The sequence below is a fragment of the Aedes albopictus genome, chromosome 2, assembly GCF_035046485.1.
Source record: "Aedes albopictus strain Foshan chromosome 2, AalbF5, whole genome shotgun sequence".
Taxonomy (NCBI): Eukaryota; Metazoa; Arthropoda; class Insecta; order Diptera; family Culicidae; genus Aedes; species Aedes albopictus.
In genome coordinates this window covers 427,730,593-427,751,974 of record NC_085137.1, presented here as the reverse complement: position 1 = coordinate 427,751,974, position 21,382 = coordinate 427,730,593, and the positions used below count along the sequence as shown (strand labels likewise).

The window sequence follows — 21,382 nt, the reverse complement described above, 5'->3', positions numbered from 1 at the left end:
CATCTCGACCAGAACCTTTCACTTTCAACAAGGTATGAAAATTAATAAGAACCAAAGTTTTTCCGTTAAGGCGAAACTGGAAGCATTTCCTCATTTTTTTAGTTTTTGATTTTTTATTAAATATCGAAACAATATTTTCAAAATCGGTTTTCGTGCACATGTAGAGCATCGATCAAGGTATCTTTTGATTTTTTTTTGTGGTGGAAAAAGTTTTCCACTTTTGCAGAAACCATTTTTTGTGAAATTTCATTCAAAAAATGGTTTCTGCAAAAACGGAAAACATTTTCCTCCACGAAAAAAAAAATCAGGAGATACCCGATTTTGAAAATATTGCTTCGTTATTTTATAAAAAAATCAAAAACCAAAAAGTGAGGAAATGGATCCAGTTTCGCCTTAATACTAAAATATGCTGTTCCATGATTGGAAGCAGTTAGTAGGGTGGGGCGGGGCAAGATGGGTCGCGGGGCAAGATGGGTCAGTGCCATTTTCGGGCGCATTACTTATGTTTTGATTATGTTAATAATTTTGTTAGATGACCAGAATGAATATACAAAAGTTTGGGGCATTGATCAAAAAAAAATATTCACTCTCATTGGAAATAAAAAATAAAATGGTTTATAGCCATTTTTCTTATGCGATACATTCCATATAATCTCCATATAAACGGCCGCGGGGCAAGATGGGTCACCTTCAATTTTGAACGTATTTTTGGAGCATTCAAAAGTTCTTTATTTTTTATTACAAGACTATCTCATAAATGACTTCAATCAAGCGGAATGAACGCTCAAAATTATAACATAAAATTATGATATTTTTTTAGTGAAAACATCGATTTTCAAGTCGCCTTGGGACCACTCAAATCGTAAAGTTTTTTTATATTCCAAATATAGCCGAGGCGGTAAACGCACGGGTATTCAGCATGACCATGCTGAGGGTGACGGGTTCGATTCCCGGTCGGTCCAGGATTTTTTCGTAAAGGAAATTTCCTTGACTTCCTTGGGCATAGAGTATCTTCGTGCCTGCCACACGATATACACATGCAAAATGGTCATTGGCAGAGGAAGCTCTCAGTTAATAACTGTGGAAGTGCTCATAGAACACTAAGCTGAGAAGCAGGCTTTGTCCCAGTGAGGACGTTACGCCAAGAAGAAAGAAAGAAAGAAAATGTTTACTAGTAGCTCTTGTTTACTCAGTATGGATATGGAGCATATATGTATGCGGAACAAATCAAGCTTAACTTTACCAAACACCGTATCTAACAAAATCCACGAACGGATAAAATCAGGGGGCCAGCAAAAGGCAAAATCCCCGTAGCTCACAACAAAAACACGTTCAAAATTGTTTGTGCTGAAAACTGATGCGTTACACAATTTCTTACTGATTTATTTTCTATCTTCGCGTTGTCGTGTAATTTCGAACGTTTGCACGCCAAAATTTTCGTAACCTTTTGCTAGTTTTACACGTTTTACTTAAGTAATAACTTATGGTAATGACTAATTCGCAGATGTCGTGCACTTCCCAGATCTGTCAGAGTGCCCAAAAGTGTCAATTTCCCAAACATGTCAAATTCATGTGGGCTACGGCACATCTATTCGTGGTTGACGTCCGCGCTACCCCGCTGGATAAAATCGAATGGGAAGTTCGCGTTCCCATAGCAACTCATACATTGAGCATTACGGAATCGTGAAAAATCCGGGTATTTTTGCACAAATCATCCCCAAAGATGAAGGATACAAGTAGTCCTCAATGAAATTCAGCGCCTCATGTGAAAATCACTTTTTTGTTTACATATGTTACATACGGTGTTTGGTAAAGTTAGGCTTGAAATCTTATATGTTTACGTTTTTCGTTGAGAAAATGTGAATTACCTAAAAGGTGACCCATCTTGCCCCGCATTTTTTTTTTTCAAGGCGCAAAATCGATCACTTTTTAAAACTGCTTGTTTAACATCATATTTTGTATTTAATGAACTTTTTATCGACTTTTAGCATAGCTAACTAGTGTATTAAAGAGTAGCGGACGAATACAAACCAATACGATTTGTATTTACAAAGTTATGGTGATCCATCCTTAGGTGGCCCATCTTGCCCCGCCCCACCTTACTAGGATTCGGTTTAGTAGATCTTTCGCCGTAACGCAACCCAAAAAGGCGATCTACCCACGCTACGCTATCGAGCATCTTTTAAACCCCCTCAACCATTCATCTCTTAGCAGTCACCACGGCTCGCCTAACACCTTGGATTGAGGTTACCTGTTTGGTGGACTTTTAACCCGAAACAGGTGATCTGTAGTGCTATTCTAAACCGGCAGCCCGTGTAGGGCAGCATGGACTTGCTAAAAGAGTGAAAATAGTTAAATTTTTGAAAAGTAATTAAAAATAATATAGAAGGATATAAAAACTTCGATTTTGAGTAAAAGTCCATAAATAAAATCGGCAATAATATTTATTACGGATTTTTATTGGTAGTGGAAGTATTCTACACTATGTACCCTGATAAGGAATTTACATTATGATTGGTAAAGGTGGTTTAATTCCTTTTATGTATCATTAATTTTATATTTATTTTGAAGGTTTCTGAGAAACTTAAACCCTGTATCAATCGCTCTAGAAACCCTTTTCTCGCGATAACAAATTTACGCGAAAGTTTCGCGATATTCTCATTATCTCAGGAATTCAATTCCTGGTAAAAACAGCGTTTCAAGTCAGTTCATCCGTGTGCTTTGTCACAGTTGAATGGGAGTTGAAAATAAAAATAATATCCAATCTGCGATTGGCGAATTACGATTATTTTGATGCAACAGCAGCAGCGTAGCATAACGTCGATAAATGCGCGACCCTCGTTTAATCAACATTTTAAACAGCTGATCAAGTCAATTGGGATCTCAATGTTGAACGGCTGGGTTTAGCCTGGAGCAGAAGTTGTAAAGACAGGCGACAGGCCATTCTTGGGCCGCTGATTCAATTAAAAGACCCTTTTTGGTGGCAGACTCAAGCATTGCTTTCATCAAATTTGCAATATGCGGGTTCCATGAGTCTCGGCCAATGTTTCTTGCCAGCAAATGGCTCTATCCAGACAATACGTGTAGCCTTTAATGTTTACCATCACAAACTTATGACCATAGAAAATTTGCAACCTTGGTTTTGGCCGGACTCTCAACTTTGAAGTCTAGGTAGTTTATGGATTAGGACCAAAAAAATAAATAGAAGTTGTGTGATCGGCATCTTTTACCACGATTAGCTCCCTCTATAGCTCTGCTATCTCTAATAACAGCAATACTCATTCCAGAGTTTCTAAGACACGCGTAGTTTCCCCCTTTTTACTGTAAATTGCCATTTAAATGTCACACTGCAGTTTCATTGAAAAGATTACGATTATTTACAACACCCCGAGCGAGCATTGGAAGTTCATCGACGTCGTGCGTCACAGATCTGATATCTCCAGGTTACCTACTAATTACCGATAAGAGTTCACCTACACACACCAACGGAACAATCAATCAAAATTGCGATGCTGATGACGATTCCGATGGGGGCGATAAATCTCGAATATTAATTAAAATTTCCGATGGCGCATATCGCTTGGTTGACGGTGACATGCTAAATCTAGGGAAAGAAGACTTACATATCAATTACATGAGGAAATGACAACAGGACTTTGGAACGGTAGAAGGCGCTGCCTATTGAACTGATGATAAGACAGCAATCGATGAGAGCGGGGGTTCCTCGGGCATAGTGATTGATCTAGTATTACCATGGTTATTGCAGTAACCACACACTTGAACCTGAATCATCTGGTAACCAACTACCTGGCGCTTATTACAACACAACTTATCGTGCATAAACACTTATGATGGTCGGATGCGGATTCGATCTTATTTAAACATATAGTTAAGCATGTGCTCTGAAGATTTCTTCAAGCTACTAAACTAGAGCTCAGTATCACAAACAGACGACTCAAATGTTTGCACTGGTGGTTGCATATTAACATGAACTTGATAAAGATCATAGATTAGGCTCAACTTCCTATATTTGTTCATCACTTAGAACTGACGGTATATCTATGAGGGACGCAGACAAATTGTACTGTTGTTGGAACTAATAAAAACGATTAGTTATTTGAAATCAATGCTAATAAATATTAGTTTTTTTTTGTTATAAAATCAGAGACTGTCACATAGTGTGGCTCAACGGTGTTTATATTTACAGCGCATTATTGATAGCAAAGGTGCAAAAAATTCCCTTAAGAGTGTTCATCAAACATGACCATATGGACACTCCCTGTTTTACGATTGCGTAGTATTTTCAGCTACGGTTCTGTTATCTACACGAGTAATGGTACCAATAATGCACATCGTGTTTGCAGCCAGTGTCCATTATGATTTATGATTGTCAATAATTTGGCTGATGCCGGCCGCCAGTCATAGTGAAATTATCACCGGAGGACAGACAGACGGTTTTATTTTGATGTTCCAAATTATCTCAAAAATATCAGTAGTACTCCAGCCAGACCCGGATGTACACCACAGGTGCCATGATTTATACGAATATTTTTAAAAGATCATGACATATTGAAAGGATAAAAACGGTTTCGTTAGATTGGTTTCATTAGAAGTGCTGCTCCGAAATGGTCCTGACGAAACAGATCCCCCAGTTGATTATTATAAAGACTTTTATGCAATTCTTTATCATAATCTCCATTTTATAGGACTCATTTTGGTATCATAATGGCCAATTTTTCCGAACTGGTTCATTATGCAACTGAAATGAGTTGCATAATGAAAAATAGTTGCATAATGTTCATAATGCAACTCATTTGGGTTGCATTATAAAACTTATGCAACTCAAATGAGTTGTATAATGAAAAAATCATTGCATAAAATTTTGTATGGAACTCGTTGCAAAACTCGATTTTTTCATCACTCTTCGTATTTATCCAACTCGGCAAGCCTCGTTGGATAAATGTACGACTCGTGCTGAAAAAATCAACTTTTTGCAACTCGTTACATAAATAACTATTATTTCTAACTAGCAGTCCCGGCAAACGTCGTCCTGCCTATCTACTCTGTTTTTTGACATCCGTTTCCACGAAGAAATGCCCCTCAAAATGGATTTTCAGATTTTCCTGTTTTTCTTGCCTTCCCGGTCACTTTTTCTAATTATTTTTTCGTACGAACACGTCGCGTCGGAGCCCTGGCGGAATGCAACAGTGAAAGAATCATGTCGATCTGTTGACCCGTTCCCGAGCCTATTCGTGACATACAAACACCATTCCATTTTTATTTATATAGCCCTTTCGGGACGAACCAGCACAATCGTGCTGTTTTTCGGCATTGGTTTTACACATTTTTTTCAATTATTTTTTTCTCAAAATATGTGATGTAAATAATTTTTATGATCGAGTTATTACTCTAACTTGTATTTCTGAGCCTCAGATTTGATTGAAATTGCTTATAAAAAACGCCACAATAAGTTAAACAAAAAGTAAACAATCACCCTAGAAGTTGAAAAAATTTTATCTGTCGTATTTTTATAAATATTTGTTTAATCCAGGTATGCAGAGATAAAAATCGATAAAAAAGAGTAGTTCTGCAAATCGACGAAGAAAAAGTGGTGCTTTGTTGAAAAGCACAAAATTTCTGGGTGGTCAAAGTGGGACCAGCACAATTGTGCTGTTCCGTCCCCAATACGGTCCAAGTTCCATCGGAAATTGCCTATTCTTAGGCGTTTTATGGTATAGACTATAGAAGATTGATTTTAATTATTAAATCACTACAAAGTGTTAGTTTGTAAAAGCTTAGACGTAAAATTTCAACTCAAGGAACACGATATCAGCTTGTACGAGTTTTTTTTAAAGAACTTTGAAATACTTGGGTGAATAATATTACTCCATATTATTATTATTATTATTATATTTTATTAAAGACACTTTACCAAAAAAGTTGGCATTCGTGTCCAACTCCATATTATCGAAATTATGAAATAGATTGGAACAGGAATTTGCTGTTCTTATTATCTTCTTCTTATTCACTTCTATGATTTGAATACCCTGTCAAGCTGATCTCGTGTTCCTAGATTTAAAGCTATACGTCCAAATTTCTACAAACTAACACTTTGCAGTGATTTAATAATTACAATAAATCTTCTGTACCATAAATCGCCTAAAAGTAGGCAATATTTAGTAATTACTTAGAGAACATCGACCGGCTTGAGGACGGACCAGCACAATTGTGCTGGTCCTAATTTGACCCCAAAAAGTGCATAGGTGGATAAAGTAGCCGAAGTAAAGAAAGTTTTATTTTAGAGGACGTTAAGTTTATAAGAGAAAATTTGAGATAATCATTCTTTTATGGTCCGTCACGAAAGGGATAGACTAGCTGTCCCGGCAAACGTCGTTCTGCCTGCCTACTGTGTTTTTGGCATCCAAGTCCATAGAAAAGTGCCACTCAAAACGCAGTTTCAGATTTTCCCGTATTTCTTGCCTTCCCGTACACTTTTTCCAATTATTTTTTTCGTACGAAAACGTTGGAGCCCTGTCCGAATGCAACAGTGAAAGAATGAAGTACACCCGTTGCCCCGTTCCCGAGCCTTTCGTGACATACCATTGCATTTTTATTTATATAGGGTCTGGGACCATTTGGGCAGGAGCACCTATTTTGGGCATTTGCTGCTATAACTCAGTCATTTTTAACCGATTGACCTAATTTTTGAAACACGATCAGGAAGGCGCAGTATCTAGCTATGTTCAAAAATTCAAGTCAATCGGTTCGAAATTGACTGAGTTATAGCAGCAAGTGCCCAAAATAGGTGCTCCTGCCCAAATGGTCCCAGACCCTAGATCTGTTTGGGTTTCCAGACAGGTTCCCGGTAAACTGAAAAAAGTAGCAATGAACGGGGATGCAATAAATTCTCATTGAAACTATTCAGGAATCTAGGAGTTCTATAGACTGTTCTAGAGGAAATATAGTAAAAGCTCTAGGAGGAATCCAAAACTTATCCCAAAACGAGCTTCTGCAAAAAGCCTAAAAAGCTCTTGTTGGAGTACCAGAAGGAAATCGTAGTGAAATTTCTGGACGAATTCCAGAGCTACTTAGGGGTGTTGTCGGCCTTGCAGTCAAACTCAGAACAAATTTGAAAAGAAACCCATGGTGTAAGCCCGTAAAATATTTTAGAATAAACCCAAGAATTCCTGGAGGAATTTCTGAAGAAAAAAAAACTTTTGGGAATTCACGTAGAAACTTCTGAAGAAAAGCCCGGATCCGAATGAACTCCTGAAAGAATTTTAAAAGGATCTGGGTCAGAATAGAATTGATTGACTTCCAACTTATGGAAGGATTCCAGTAGGCGGTCCAGGATGTCCGTTTAAAAACGAAAATCGGGTTGATTCTTAGGAGAAATTCCTAAAGAAATCCCAGAAGGAACTCTTGGAAAATCGCAGGGGTAAGTAAATCTTTTAGTCATAAATACATATAAACACAAATTTCTTATGGAATTCTAATTCACAACTAAGCGGAATTTCCGGAAATGTTCTTTTGAAGTATCCCTGAAGGAACTTTCAAGTAGTGTCCCTAGGAATCTCTAGTGGAAGCTATTTAATTTTGTGAATTTTAACCTTAAGCTAGTTCGTCACACACTAGAGGAAGCCTAAAAGTAGTTCTGGAAAAAATATAGGAGATTAGAAAATATTCATTCCAGAAGAAACTCTTAACCCTAGTAGGATGTTGGTGTCAATATGATCCAAACGGGCCTAACATCTTAGGAGGCCTAGAGGAAGTAAACGAATACATAAAGGAAACTCAGACAAAATTCATGGAGCATATGGTGGTGCAACTTCTTTAGGAAATCACAAAGGATTTTCAAGCACATCCTCGGAGGATGCATTAGTGGATTATCCGTTAGATCCATCTGGAAGGATTTCAATGGCAATATACGTGAAAAATGTGAAAACCTTGGAAGAAATTTCTACAGGACTGCCAAATATGAACCTCGACAGTAACAACTGCTATCATTTGGATGTTCTTTGATTTATAGTAAATCCACAGACAAACAGACGTAACACTTGCGAAATTTCCATCGACCACGCTTTCAACGATCATTTTAAATTTTCATAGTTGTGGCTTTCACAACCAGAGGCGCGCGCATCGTTTTTCTATGCGTTTGACGTTTCACACTAGCGCCTTCAGTTGATGATATTGCACAACACAGTGATTCGTGCAACTTTTCCACCAAGTGATGGTATTGTGAACTGGGCGATGGATTTTCACTAGGATTTTCATGAAAATTGTTCAAGGTGTTACGTCTGTTTGTCTGTGGTAAATCTATGGAAGAATAGAAGATTTTCTAAAGCAATATGCCGTGGTTCGTTTTCCATTATTGATTTCAACTACCAAAAACATAAAAAAAGAAAATCGTGTTAAGTACTGTTTCTTCGAATTCCACTAAGAATTTGCAACCTTTGATAGATACGTATATTACGATTCTTAGTGGAATTCAAAGGAACAGTACTTAACACGATTTTCTTTTTTATTTACAGATATACCCCTAAAAAGCCCAGGTTAATAGTCATTGCCAGAAACACGCCATAACCCCCTTGCATAATCCCAGAACAAAACGCACTAAAAAAAACAACATATTCAGAGCGTGTCCCTAGTCTCAAAAGTTGATCAGAAGAGAAAAAAAAATAAAAAGAGAAAGTGAGACAATGATTTGGGAAAAATGGACAGGGGCAAGGAAATATATTTTTGTTTTTGACAGTTTGGAGGATAGAAGGGATAAGCATTTATTCAGCTGTATATTGAGCCAAGTCCTGTATTTAAGTAGCGCTTATGGCGCATATACGGCAGATAAGCATTTAATGACCTGCTGTAAAGGCAAATATAGTGCTCAATAGATGCCATTTCAACTGCTTATTGGTTACTTCGCTAATTTTATGCTAGCCGTTTGCAGTGGCGTAGCCAGAAATTGTCTCTGGGAGGGGTTTTCAACGGTCAATGATACCTTTTTTGCTTTGACATTTGCATTTTTTAAACAGTAATGAGCAATTGTATTCGTAGTTTGAAAATAGCGGCGCAGCCGAAAATTTTTTTCGTCGCAAAGCGCTTTATACTGAAAATTTGTTCCACAAATTTTGGCTCTGGGGGGGGGGTTTTAACCCCAAAACCCCCCCCCCGTGGCTACGCCAGTGGCCGTTTGAATACCATAACGGCCTACTTTATCGTATTTTACCAAATAGTTACATTATGATTCATAATGCTACTCATTTCGGTTGCATTATGTATCATGATAATCATAATGCAATTGCATGATTGACAATCTGAATTTCCACTATAAGAGCTTAAAAACTGTGACGGTTATAGCACGGCTTGTTTGATCCGAATTTCGTGTCAAGCATTATATTCATATTTAACAAGTTAAAAATATAGCATTAACAGTTCCAGGCCTTGGGGCCCATATAGCCGAGGCGGTAAACGCACGGGTATTCAGCATGACCATGCTGAGAGTGACGGGTTCGATTCCCGGTCGGTCCAGGATCTTTTCGTAAAGGAAATTTCCTTGACTTCCTTGGGCATAGAGTATCTTCGTGCCTGCCACACGATATACACATGCAAAATGGTCATTGGCAGAGGAAGCTCTCAGTTAATAACTGTGGAAGTGCTCATAGAACACTAAGCTGAGAAGCAGGCTTTGTCCCAGTGAGGACGTTACGCCAAGAAGAGAGAGAGAGAGTTCCAGGTCTTGGGTTGCGTGCCCTATTACAAGCAAACTATGGCCAGCTGGGACGGTGGTTACATTCCATTATTCCTAATGTTTCTTTGCGAGTGTGGTGGTATGGTCTGGATGTAAGTCGCAATTTCATTCGCGTGATGTCAAGACTTATATCCAACCATTACTCGCTAGACGCGCATTTACACAGGATTAACCTCACGTTGAGCAATGTTTGTACTAAGTGCGGTTCCGGTTATGATGACATCGACCACGTAGTTTGGCAATGCCCGGATAATGACGCCTCCAGAGCGCTACTATTGGATACCCTTGAGGCCCGAAGTAGACAACCCTTTGTTCTTGCGAGAGATGTGTTGGGGACCCGCGATGTCACATATATGGGATGTATTTTCGACTTTCTTCGCTCTGCTGGTATAAAAGTTTAATTCGCTTGTGTTTTCTTCTCCAGTTTTTTTTTTCTCTGTTTTGTCCTCTTTGTGTTACCAAGCTACTCCTGGCCATCCGGAAGACCAAGTCCCACAACAAGTTGGTACCAACACCACAAGGCACCGAATTCGCTAGCAAGATGCGATTCACCCTCGGATGAGCAGCAGTGAAACCTTTGGCCCAATCCTTACCCTGTCCATCCCTCAAAATGTGACCTTCTAACCTCGAGCTGCCACGAGTACCCTGGCTTCCACCCATTATTAACAGATATCATTAAAAAGTTATTACTCTGTATAATGTATACTATTAAGTACAAAGAAAGATCCTCGGCTCCGTAAAGCGTTATACGCGATTGAGCCCCAAATAAATGAACTAGATAAAAAAAAAAATACAAGCAAACTATAATGAAACCCAGTAAATGCTCTGTTTTATTTTTCATTGCGAAACATAAATATAACATTACAAATCCTCTGTCTGCCTATTTTTAAATGTGTGCAATACGCAGGCATATTGCACACACTTAAGAATAGACAGTGCAGAAAAAATCGACAACAAACACAACAATCACACAATAGCTATAGAAGCACAAAAGCTCCATACTATAAACTGACCAAACTATAAATTGACACAACAGAAATTCACCATTTTGAAATAACCGTTTTTACCACTAGACAAAACCTTGTGACAAATAAGTAAAAGTGTAACGCAAAAATTTGTACAATTGTAAGTTAAAAATAGGCATTAAAAATTAAATTGGTAAAATTAACTAAACACATTATAACATACCCATAGATACAAAACCATGACCACACGACGACAAGCAGAACAGCAAAATCTATAAAGACTATGACAAACCATGTAAGAAATACTAGACTGAATTAAACATTTGTACAAAACAGTTTTCCCTTGAAAAAGGCCACACCCAATGGCCGAAACGTCGGGTAAAATAAACAAGTAAGGGGCTGTCCATTAATTACGTAAGGGAATTTTTACGATTTTTCGACACCCCCTCCCCCCCTTGTAAGATTTTTTGTATTACAACCCAAAATTTTTTGTATGGCGCGTAAGATTTCTCATACCCCCCCCCCTCCCCCCATAAAGCCTTACGTAATTAATAGACAGCCCCTAACGTCAAATAAATTGTATGACTGAGATTCATTTATACATATTTCGATTTTCGTAACTTTTTCAATATATAAGCATAGCCGCCCTGAAGACGAATTGAACAGTGTAGGCAAGAAGATACTTCCTTGAGCTGTGAGTATATTCTTGCCTGCAACACGATATGTACGTACATGCAAAATGATCTTTGCACAGTGTTTTATTTTGCCGATTTCGTGCGCTTTTTTAATAACTTTTTAACCGTTGATTTTTGCGATATAGTTTCTTCGGAGAAGTTTCTACATAAGACAAAGCGCATTTTTTGACATGAAGAGCTGGATGATTAATCCACCTATAAGTGAGATGAAAAAAATATTTTTTCAAAAAATGCAGATAGACGTTTGAAGTCTTCGGCAAAGTTGTGCAAAATTGTGCATTTTGCACAACTTTGCCGAAGACTTCAAACGTCTATCTGCATTTTTTGAAAAAAATATTTTGAACAACTTTATCAAAGACGTCATGATGCTAAATCTCATACTTTACGAGATATATTGCGTTGTATGTGCATGACCCCTAGAAATCATATATTTCATCATAACTTTTTAACGGGATTTTTTACATTTTTTTCGGCTCCTATAAAGTTGTTTAGAATGTAAAAATACATGTTTTTACTGAACACCGAAAAAAGCTAGCTTTTGGATTAGGAATGTTATTTACAAATAACTGATTTTTATAGGGTAACTTTGCACACGTCTAACTGCTTTCGGTGCAAAATGGCGCAGAGAACCGTTTCAAATAATGAAACAACTATCTTTCTACTTTATGAAAATTGCTAAAACTTTTGTATGCAAGTGTATGTTTTTTGTGTTATGATAAATGAACAAATAATTATCAAATATTGAAATTATTTAATAACTTCTTAATTTAACGAAATAGAATGCTGCAATATTCAGCAAAATTGCGTTAAATTAAGAAGTTATTAAATAATTTTAATATTTGATAATTGTTTGTTCATTTATCATAACACATAAAGAATACACTTGCATACAAAAGTTTAAGTCATTTTCATAATGTAGAAACATAGTTGTTTCATTATTTGAAACGGTTCTCTGCGCCATTTTGCGCCGAAAGCAGTTAGACGTGTTCAAAGTTACCCTAAAAAATCAGTAATTTGTTAATAACTTTTTTATTCCATAAGCTAGCGTTTTTCGATGTTCAGCAAAAACATGAATTTTTACATTCTAAACAACTTTATAGGAGACGAAAAAAATGTAAAAAATCCCGTTAAAATGTTATGATGATTATATTATTTGTAGGGGTCATGCACATACAACGCAATATATCTCGTTAAGTATTGAGATTTAGCATTATGACGTCTTTGACAAAGTTGTTCAAAATTGCATTTTGCACAACTTTGAACTTTGCCGAAGACATCAAACGTCTATCTGCATTTTTTGAAAAAAACATTTTTTATCTCACTTATAGGTGGATTGATCATCCAGCTCTTCATGTCAAAAATGCGCTTTGTCTTATGTAGAAACTTCTCCGAAGAAACTATATCGCAAAAATCAACGATTAAAAAGTTAATAAAAAAAAGCGCACGAAATCGGCAAAATAAAACACTGTGCAGTGGCAGAGGAAACTATCAATGAATAACTGTGGAAGTACTCGTAGAACTCTAAGCTTGGAAGCAGAGTTTATTCCAATTAGAACATTAGGGAACGTCCATAAATTACGTCACGCTAAAATTGTCCATTTTCAACCCCCATCTCTCCTATGTCACACTTTTTGTATGATACCTCTGCAAGTTTTGTATGGGTCGTCACACTTCGCTAAACCCCCCTCCCCCTAAAAGCGTGACGTAATTTATGGACGTTCCCTTACCACAAGAAGAATGGGAAAAATATATAGAGATGTTTATGGTGATTTAAGTTTACTGTTTTTTTTTTCTTCTAAACCATAGGGGGATAAATCTGCTCATCAGACATCCTAACAGGAAGGTTAGGGTAGTGTGGGGTTAAGGCCGTCTTCTACAATGCCGGTAGAAGCCATGACTACTCTCTCCTCGACCCACTAAAACACATTCCTATGGTCGCCAAACCCTACGTCTCTCCGGAACCACCAAGAAGGTATTGCTTCAGAGAGGGGCTAGTGCATATCGCACCCTCAAGGTTAGCTGCCGTAGCCTAGCAGCAACGAACATCGATGACTCGCTCTGGAGAGTCCATCACGGTAGCGTGCTGGCGCTTAGCCAGTTTCCCGAGTGGTCCTCGCCACTCCTTTTGTCCTCGGAAGGCGGGCAGGGTCAACCCCGCCCGCGCCCTACTGCTGAGCGGACATCAAGAACTGATGCCCACATGCAACCCGATCTGACCTGTCCGCAAAGGAAGGGTATTTCTACCCTTCAGGCCCTATCAGATTCATCCGTAGGTTGCAGACTGCAGGGTCTCACCTACCCCGACCCTTGCCGGGGACCCCTTTCCAACCGCGGGCTCAGATCCAACCCAGTAGACTGACGCCACGACAGCACCGCTACCGGGACTTCCTCTCCGCGGCCACTTAATCGCTGTAAGGGTCGATCTCGACCGCAGGGCACCGGTATGACCTACGAAGCCGACTCCGAACCCCTGGACCACCTCTTGTACTGCATCTGGCCTAGCCATTCTCCGAGTCCACGCGCCACCTCCTCTGTAGCTCCCAGACGATATGGGTGATAGCCGTTGAAACGGCATTCCAGCTAATCTCATCCCTACAAATTCTCTGGACCAAGTTGTCCGGAGTTGTGTCCTCCCCGCATGTGGCAAGCATGCGGTCACGCATTGTGCGAAAACGCGGGCACACGAACAAAACGTGTTCCGCCGTTTCCTCTAAACCATTGCACACTGGGCATTCGGGAGAATCCGCATGCCCGAAACGGTGTAGATACTGTCGGAAGCAACCATGACCTGTAAGGACCTGTGTCAGGTGGAATGTAACTTCCCCATGGCGCCCATTAATCCAACTATCTACCCTCGGTATCAACCTATGGGTCCACCTTCCTTTGGTGGAACTGTCGCACGCGCGCTGCCATTTGACCATAGAGGCCATCCTGACAGTCTTGCGTATGCCTCTTGTGCCGCGCATTTCGAAGCACTCCATGTCCTCACTGATAAGAATGCTGATAGGCACCATACCAGTAATGACACAGAGAGCGTCGTGTGACACGGTACGGTACGCGCTTGCAACCCTCAGACACATAAGCCTGTAAGTACTTTCCAGCTTCCGTCGGTAGCATTCAGTACTTAGCGCGGTACCCCACGCCGGGCCACCATACCTAAGTATGGACGTAGCAACACTAGCCAGAAGCTTGCGCTTACTGGCGTACACCGCTGGATATCATCCGGGACAGTGCCGCAATAGCTGTGGAGGCTCTTTTACAGGCATAATCGACGTGGCTACCGAAAGTAAGCTTATCGTCGATCATCACGCCCAAGTGCTTGACAGAGCGCTTTGACAGGATAGTGCACTCTCCTACACTGATCTCCGTCTGCTGCGCCGACTGCATGTTGTTAACAACCGTCACCTCTGTCTTGTGGTGAGCCAGCTCCAGTTTCCTGGACCGCATCCACGCCTCCACAACCTTGATCGAGTGGTTGGTAGTCAGCTTTACCTCCTCGATCGTTTCACCGTAGACTTCGAGCGTAATATCGTCGGCAAATCCGACAATTACCACTCCCACTGGGTACTCTAACCTCAACACCTCGTCGTACATGACATTCCATAACACCGGACCCAGGATGGAACCTGTTACCTGATAGTTTACTGTTTGATGGATTTGCAGTGAATCATAGTAGTCATGATTTTTGGCGCCATGTGTAGCAAGGTTAGCATTAGCCTTGGCATTAGCAAGCAAGTCGCACAAATTTATAGGTGGTGCATTCCCAGACCGCTGTTAAGAGAATTGCCTCCTTCCCGTCCGTTACTGAAGGACAGAGATTTGGGGCTAATCACTGACTCTAAGGCCTGGAACACATAGCATCTTTCCGTAGAGGTTTGTGTTTTTTGACAGTTTTCCCATGGGAAATATATCAAACAACTGTTACGCACACGCGAGGGTATGCATTGGGGCACTTAAGACAAGATTGTCGCAATCCTCCAACGGCTGAGGGCTGTCCTGACCACGTCCTTGCGACAGCTGAGGTATGGGCATGGAATATTCGTTGGACACCTGAGAAAGGTATGCTGAGACCTCTTCGTCCTCTCAGGCCTGGGTGTCACGAGAATTTGGGTATTGTTAGTGGAAGAGTAAGTCCAAAGTATACGTTACGTTTGGTCAACTTTTAGGCACCACAACGATGTACAGGAACAAACTCACCAAATTATACGAATTCCAGTACACTCGTGACGAAATTGTAGACTTTCATTTGCGAGTCCCGGGCATCCAGCAGCAATATCACCAAAAATTCCGGCAATCCGATGAGAATAAGACAAACCCTCATACAATCGCGAATTATCTGGAAATCAATTAACAAGCACTTTCCAAGGCAAAATTTGCAACGCTAGCCGGTTCTCAATTCGGTCGACATAATCAAAAGAAAGCGGAGCAGAGAAAACGCATGACCGTTTCGAAAACGCAGCCGCTCGCGCGCACAGCCTGCTACGGTCCTTTGGCGCAATGTGTAGCAAGGTGTAGCAGTGTTAAATTCAAGAAAAAAAACCCGATTTAATCCACCTATGGTGAACAGAACCCTTCTTACACTTATTAAAACTATTGTTGTATTATTTGTATTACATTATTTATTTTGTGTGATGGACCAAAAGTTCTAGAAAATATTGTGGATTTGGCATCTAGTGGAATGGTTTCCAAAATAGCATCATGGACCATGGACTAAACTACCAGAAATGCCAGACACCTCCTAGAAACTTGTATGGAATGTTTAAAAATAGCTTACATATTCTGGAATATTGTATCTCTTGTTAACTGCCAAAAGATCTTGAATCGATAAACAAATGGGTAAGAAAATCAACGAGATACACTTTGTCTAATATCTCTTAGTCAGTCGATTAAATTAGCACCGAAGTACCTGGTATTCATGATTATGATGTAGAAAGGACAAAAATGACTACTAAGTTAATCAGTTTTGGCATTAGCTAGTTATTTTGGCTGTCCGCCCAACTAACAATCACTCATTTTACAAGCACTTTTACGACGAATTGATTCAGCATGATGCTGAATAACATTTGGATAATTTTCAGGCACAACCTTTGCTCGGTTTTTATTCACACAAATTTGGAGAAACTATAGAGCATAGTGTTGTGTACCAACTGAACTATTTGTTGTGAAATCGTTTTACAACTATATAGTACAGCTGTTATTCAGCTTTAGCAAAAATGATTAAAAATAAATAAAATGCAAAAATTTTCATTTTCCACGAGAGTTTATGATTGGAACTTAATGCTGTTAACAAATATTGTGAAATAATAACTACACATAAATTTACCTAAATCCAGATTCGAACTCGAGACCCGTCGATTGCCAGCCGCATGCCTTCCTATCCGCGCCATCCTAGAGATGATGAATTGCAGCGCTCAAATCAAAACATAAACTTCCGTGGTTTAATAATGATCAGACTTCGACTCCTGTTCAGCAGTGGTGAATTATCACAGACATGATGGTTAACGACTGAACAACAGATTAATTCAGCTGTTGTTCAGTAAAAAACACGTGTTATTCATCATGTACTCTAAGTCGAAGTATGATGAAACAAAAGCGCTTGTTTGACTTGTGAAAAACACATTATACAGATACATGTGCTAATTTTTACATGAACTTAACAAGAAGCAGAAAAAAGTGTTGTTAAACTATGTTGTAGAGGAATTACTGCGAGTCGAATAAAAATCTTATCAAACGCTTGAAAAGTGTTTTAAATTATCATTGTTAATACCAATACGAAATGTTGAACATTGGCTACCTTTTCAATTGAAATAGCGTTTGTACAGTAATGTGTACAGCATAATTTTAGTTCAGCTATAATTACTATTATAAAGCAACAATTCAGCATGCATGCTTGTTTGCGGCTGGCGATTGTTAGTTGGGCGGTTCTTGCATTTTTCCCACAATATATAAATTCAAAGCTTTCATTTAACATATTGTTAGTTTTCATAGAATTCCTGTGTATTTGTAATTTGTTATTTATAAATTTGTTGAAAACAATAACCTGCTAGTATACACTTGGTATGAGGTCAGCATTATTAATTGAAAAATAATTTCCCATAGACCGATCAAAAACTCATGCAAGATAACAAACGAATATAATAATAGAAAAAGGAATTTATTGAAATACTCTTCGAAAGATATCTCAGTAATCAAATGTCTAATCGAAATAAAATTTCAGGGCCTTTTGCAAGGATACTATAGCTTTCATTTGGTGCTTAGAGAACCCAAATCGGTTGACAGACGGCTGAGATATTTATTATGGTACCCTTGGTCAAAAATCTCTCAAAAAGTTAACCTGTATTACTCCTAAGTACTCTTTGAAAGATATCTCGGTAACCAAATGTCCAATCCTAATAAAATTGTATAGGGTTCTACTAGAATGTTGTAGCTTTCATTTGATGCCAGTAGAACCGAAATCGGTTGACAGACGGCTAAGATATTTATTATGATACACTTGGTCAAAAATGTCAAAAGGTTTAGTTGTATAAATCCTAAGTATTCTTCGAGAGATATCTCTGTAACCGAATGTCTAATTGAAATAAAATTTCTGGGCGATCTACTAGGATGCTGTAGCTTTCATTTGGTGCCAAGAGAACCCAAATCGATTGACAAACGGCCGAAATATTTATGATGATACACTTGATCAAAAATCTTAAAAAGTTTAGATGTATGACTCATAAGTACTCTTCGAGAGCTATCTCGGTAACCAAACGTCCAATCGAAAAAAAATTCAATAGCGTTCTACTAGGATGTAGTAGCTTTCATTTGCTTCCAAGAGAACTCAAATCGGTTGACAGACGGCTGAGAAACGTGCGTGACATTTTTTTGTAACGCACATACACACACACACACACATACACACATACACACACACATACAGACATTTGCTCAGTTCGTCGAGCTGAGTTCATTGGTATGTGAGACTCGGCCCTCCGGGCCTCGGATCGAAAGTCGGTTTTTCGAGCGATATTTATACCCTTCTTATGGGTGTAAGAAGGGTAAAAAGGCTTTTCCTACATACTTTCCGTGATATTTTTGCTACTGTTTATTAAGCTGAAATAATAAAAAGAGATAGTAGCTTTTATGTATTTGATGCAATTGCATTTTCATGCAGAGCTCCTTGAGAAACCACATTTGATCATAAAAAAAAGGCTTTTCCTACATACATTCCGTGATATTTTTGCTACTGTTTATTAAGCTCAAATATTACAAAGAGATAGTAGCTTTTATGTATTTGATGCAATTGCATTTTCATGTATAACTAACTTGTGTAACCAAATATGATCATAAAAAATCTGTTGACAAACGGCTGAGAAATGTACTATGATACATTTTATCAAAAATCTCTCAAAAGCGTAAATTTCATTACTCCTTAGTACTCGTGGAAAGATATCTCAGAAACAAAATGTCCAAACGGCATGAAATTTAATAGCATACTACTTGGATGCTGTAGCTTTCATTTGATGCTGAGAGAACTCAAATCGATTGACACACGGCTGATTCATTTATTATGAAGCATTTTGTCAAAGACCTCTTAAAAAGTTAAGTTGTATTACTCCAAAGTACTCCCCGAAAGATATCTCGGTTACAAAATGTCCAATCGGAATGAAATTCAAAAGCGTTCTTCTAGGGTGCAGTAGCTTTCGTTTCGAGCCTTAAGAACCCGATTCGGTTGATAGACGGCTGAGAAATTTATGGTGATACACTTTGTCAAAAATATCTAAAATAATTAAGTTGTACTACTCCCTAGCACTCTTTGAAAGATATCTCGGTAACCGAACGTCCAATCAAAAAAAAAAAAATCAATAGCGTTCTACTAGGATGTAGTAGCTTTCGTTTGGGGCCTTAAGAACCTAAATCGGTTGATAGACGGCTGAGAAATTTATGGTGATACACTTTGTCAAAAATATCTAAAATAATTAAGTTGTACTACTCCCTAGCACTCTTTGAAAGATATCTCGGTAACCGAACGTCCAATCAAAATAAAATTCAATAGCGTTCTACTAGGATGTAGTAGCTTTCATTTGCTTCCAAGAGAACTCAAATCGGTCAACAGACGGCTGAGAACCGTGAGTGACATTTTTTTGTAACATACATACACACACACACACACATACACACACACGCACATACAGACATTTGCTCAATTCGTCGAGCTGAGTTGATTGGTATATGTGACTCGGCCCTGCGGGCCTCGGATCGAAAGTCGGTTTTCCAAGCGGTATTTATACCCTTCTTATGGGTGTAAGAAGGGTAAAAAGGGATTTCGAAAAAAATAGCACTGCAATGTCACGACTGCTTAAATTTGTGAAAGACTAGAATTTATCTTCTTCTTTAAACATTGTATTGAGGAGGCAGTTCCCAGCACTTCGAAGATAATCGTAGTTGGGAAATCTAAACAGATGGTGAATCTACAACCGACCGGTAACCACCACACACGCATGTCTCACACTCCACGTGTGTATCGCTTCTACTATCGCATCGCTCGCTTGCACCTTCCCCAACAGAGTTTTAATTTTAGCCTTCCCGGCCTAGTGCAGCATAAATTCTAAAATTTCACAACCACCATGCGCGCGCTTTTCCGTATTATTTCTAGGCTAAATACCGCGCGAGCAAGCGGGCCGCAATGTTTGCTTCATTCTCAACATAAACGGCACCGTTCGGTAGCACATCTCAAACACCACTTGCTTGTGAATGGACGACATATGTAGCATAGGCGAGGAGGAAGTAAACGCGCGGAAAACGATAAACAACTCCCATCCCAACTCGAACCGTGTTGACTAGTATGTCCCAGCACTGGCACATAAGGCAAATACTTTACGATAGAGTAAACCCCAAACCCAGTAAAACCATGAAAACGGGAGCTGATGAGATGTTCTTCGGAGCGATTAATGATTTTCGTTCCGTTTCGTTGATGTAGAATGAAATTTTGTGTATTTTGTAGTTCTATGTGTAATTTTGATTGTTCTAGTCAATCACGGAGTAGCAACTATTATTTGTACGATCATCTATGCTCATCCTTATGCTTATTTTCACAAAAATCAATAAAGTTTGAGTCTCAACTTATTCAAATTCAACTTGTGTGAATTTGTGCTCTAGAGTATTTATCCCACTTCACGCTGCTTTTGGAATCTGCCTGCAGAACGAAGCAAACCAACGCGAGTTTTCCCCATGAATCATCCCAAATTGGCCATGTCGAATCTGTTTGCTTTCTTCTCGACTGAATCGGTCCCGAGATGTGGTGCAGTTAACCACAGTAATACCTCCGCAGCTCAAGATCCGATAAACCTTGACACAGAAATGCTATTCTTAGGCGTACGATGAACACCAACTCTCGGTGAAAGAAGAATCCATTCCGCGGGCGAGCGGAAAACACGCCTACCTTTATATGCCGGGCCCCGTTTGGGATGGAAAACCACATTGCATCATCGGCGCTGGAGCGATGCCTCTGAATCATGTAGGAAAATAGGAAAAATACGCCGTAACCTTGGTGTGTCGTCGGACGGAGACCATTCCATCATTCCGCACACACTTTCAGTCCCTTTACGACATTTGGCGCGTCTGTCGTCACTGACGACGAACAATATCTTTCTGTATGCATTTTTCATGGCACTGACTGGCACTAAAACGGAAGTCCCCAGAAAGTCACGTATGTTCGAAAAACATTGCAACATTGCATGACTGGGTGTAACATGGTCTGCATTGGCTAGCCAAGAATGGCTGCAAAACATTATCCAATTAACTGCCCTCGCAGACAGGAACAGGGTCGTGCAATTTCGAAAGGAAAACATGACGTACGACCGACGTAGCAAATCGTTTCCCATACGAACGGACTGCTGTGATGCTTCATCTCTCACCCAGCAATACACTCGTTCGCTGCTGCAACAGAAACAAGTGTGTATGAAACATGGAATGATACACTTGGATTTTCGTTTCAT

At 39.3% G+C, this 21,382-nt stretch overlaps 2 protein-coding genes across 8 annotated transcripts in view; one reads left to right on the top strand and one right to left on the bottom strand.

Moving 5' to 3' along the window:
• The window catches only part of LOC109426575 (uncharacterized), a 116,845-nt gene that overhangs the window by 58,088 nt on the left and 37,375 nt on the right, over positions 1-21,382 (bottom strand). The window lies entirely within an intron of this gene.
• LOC109408458 (uncharacterized) overlaps positions 13,210-21,382 on the top strand; it is a 32,928-nt gene continuing 24,755 nt past the window's right edge. For both annotated transcript variants that reach the window (XR_009997996.1, XM_062853613.1), the window contains exon 1: positions 13,210-21,382. This exon is cut by the window's right edge. The gene's annotated coding sequence lies outside the window, so the exon portion shown is untranslated.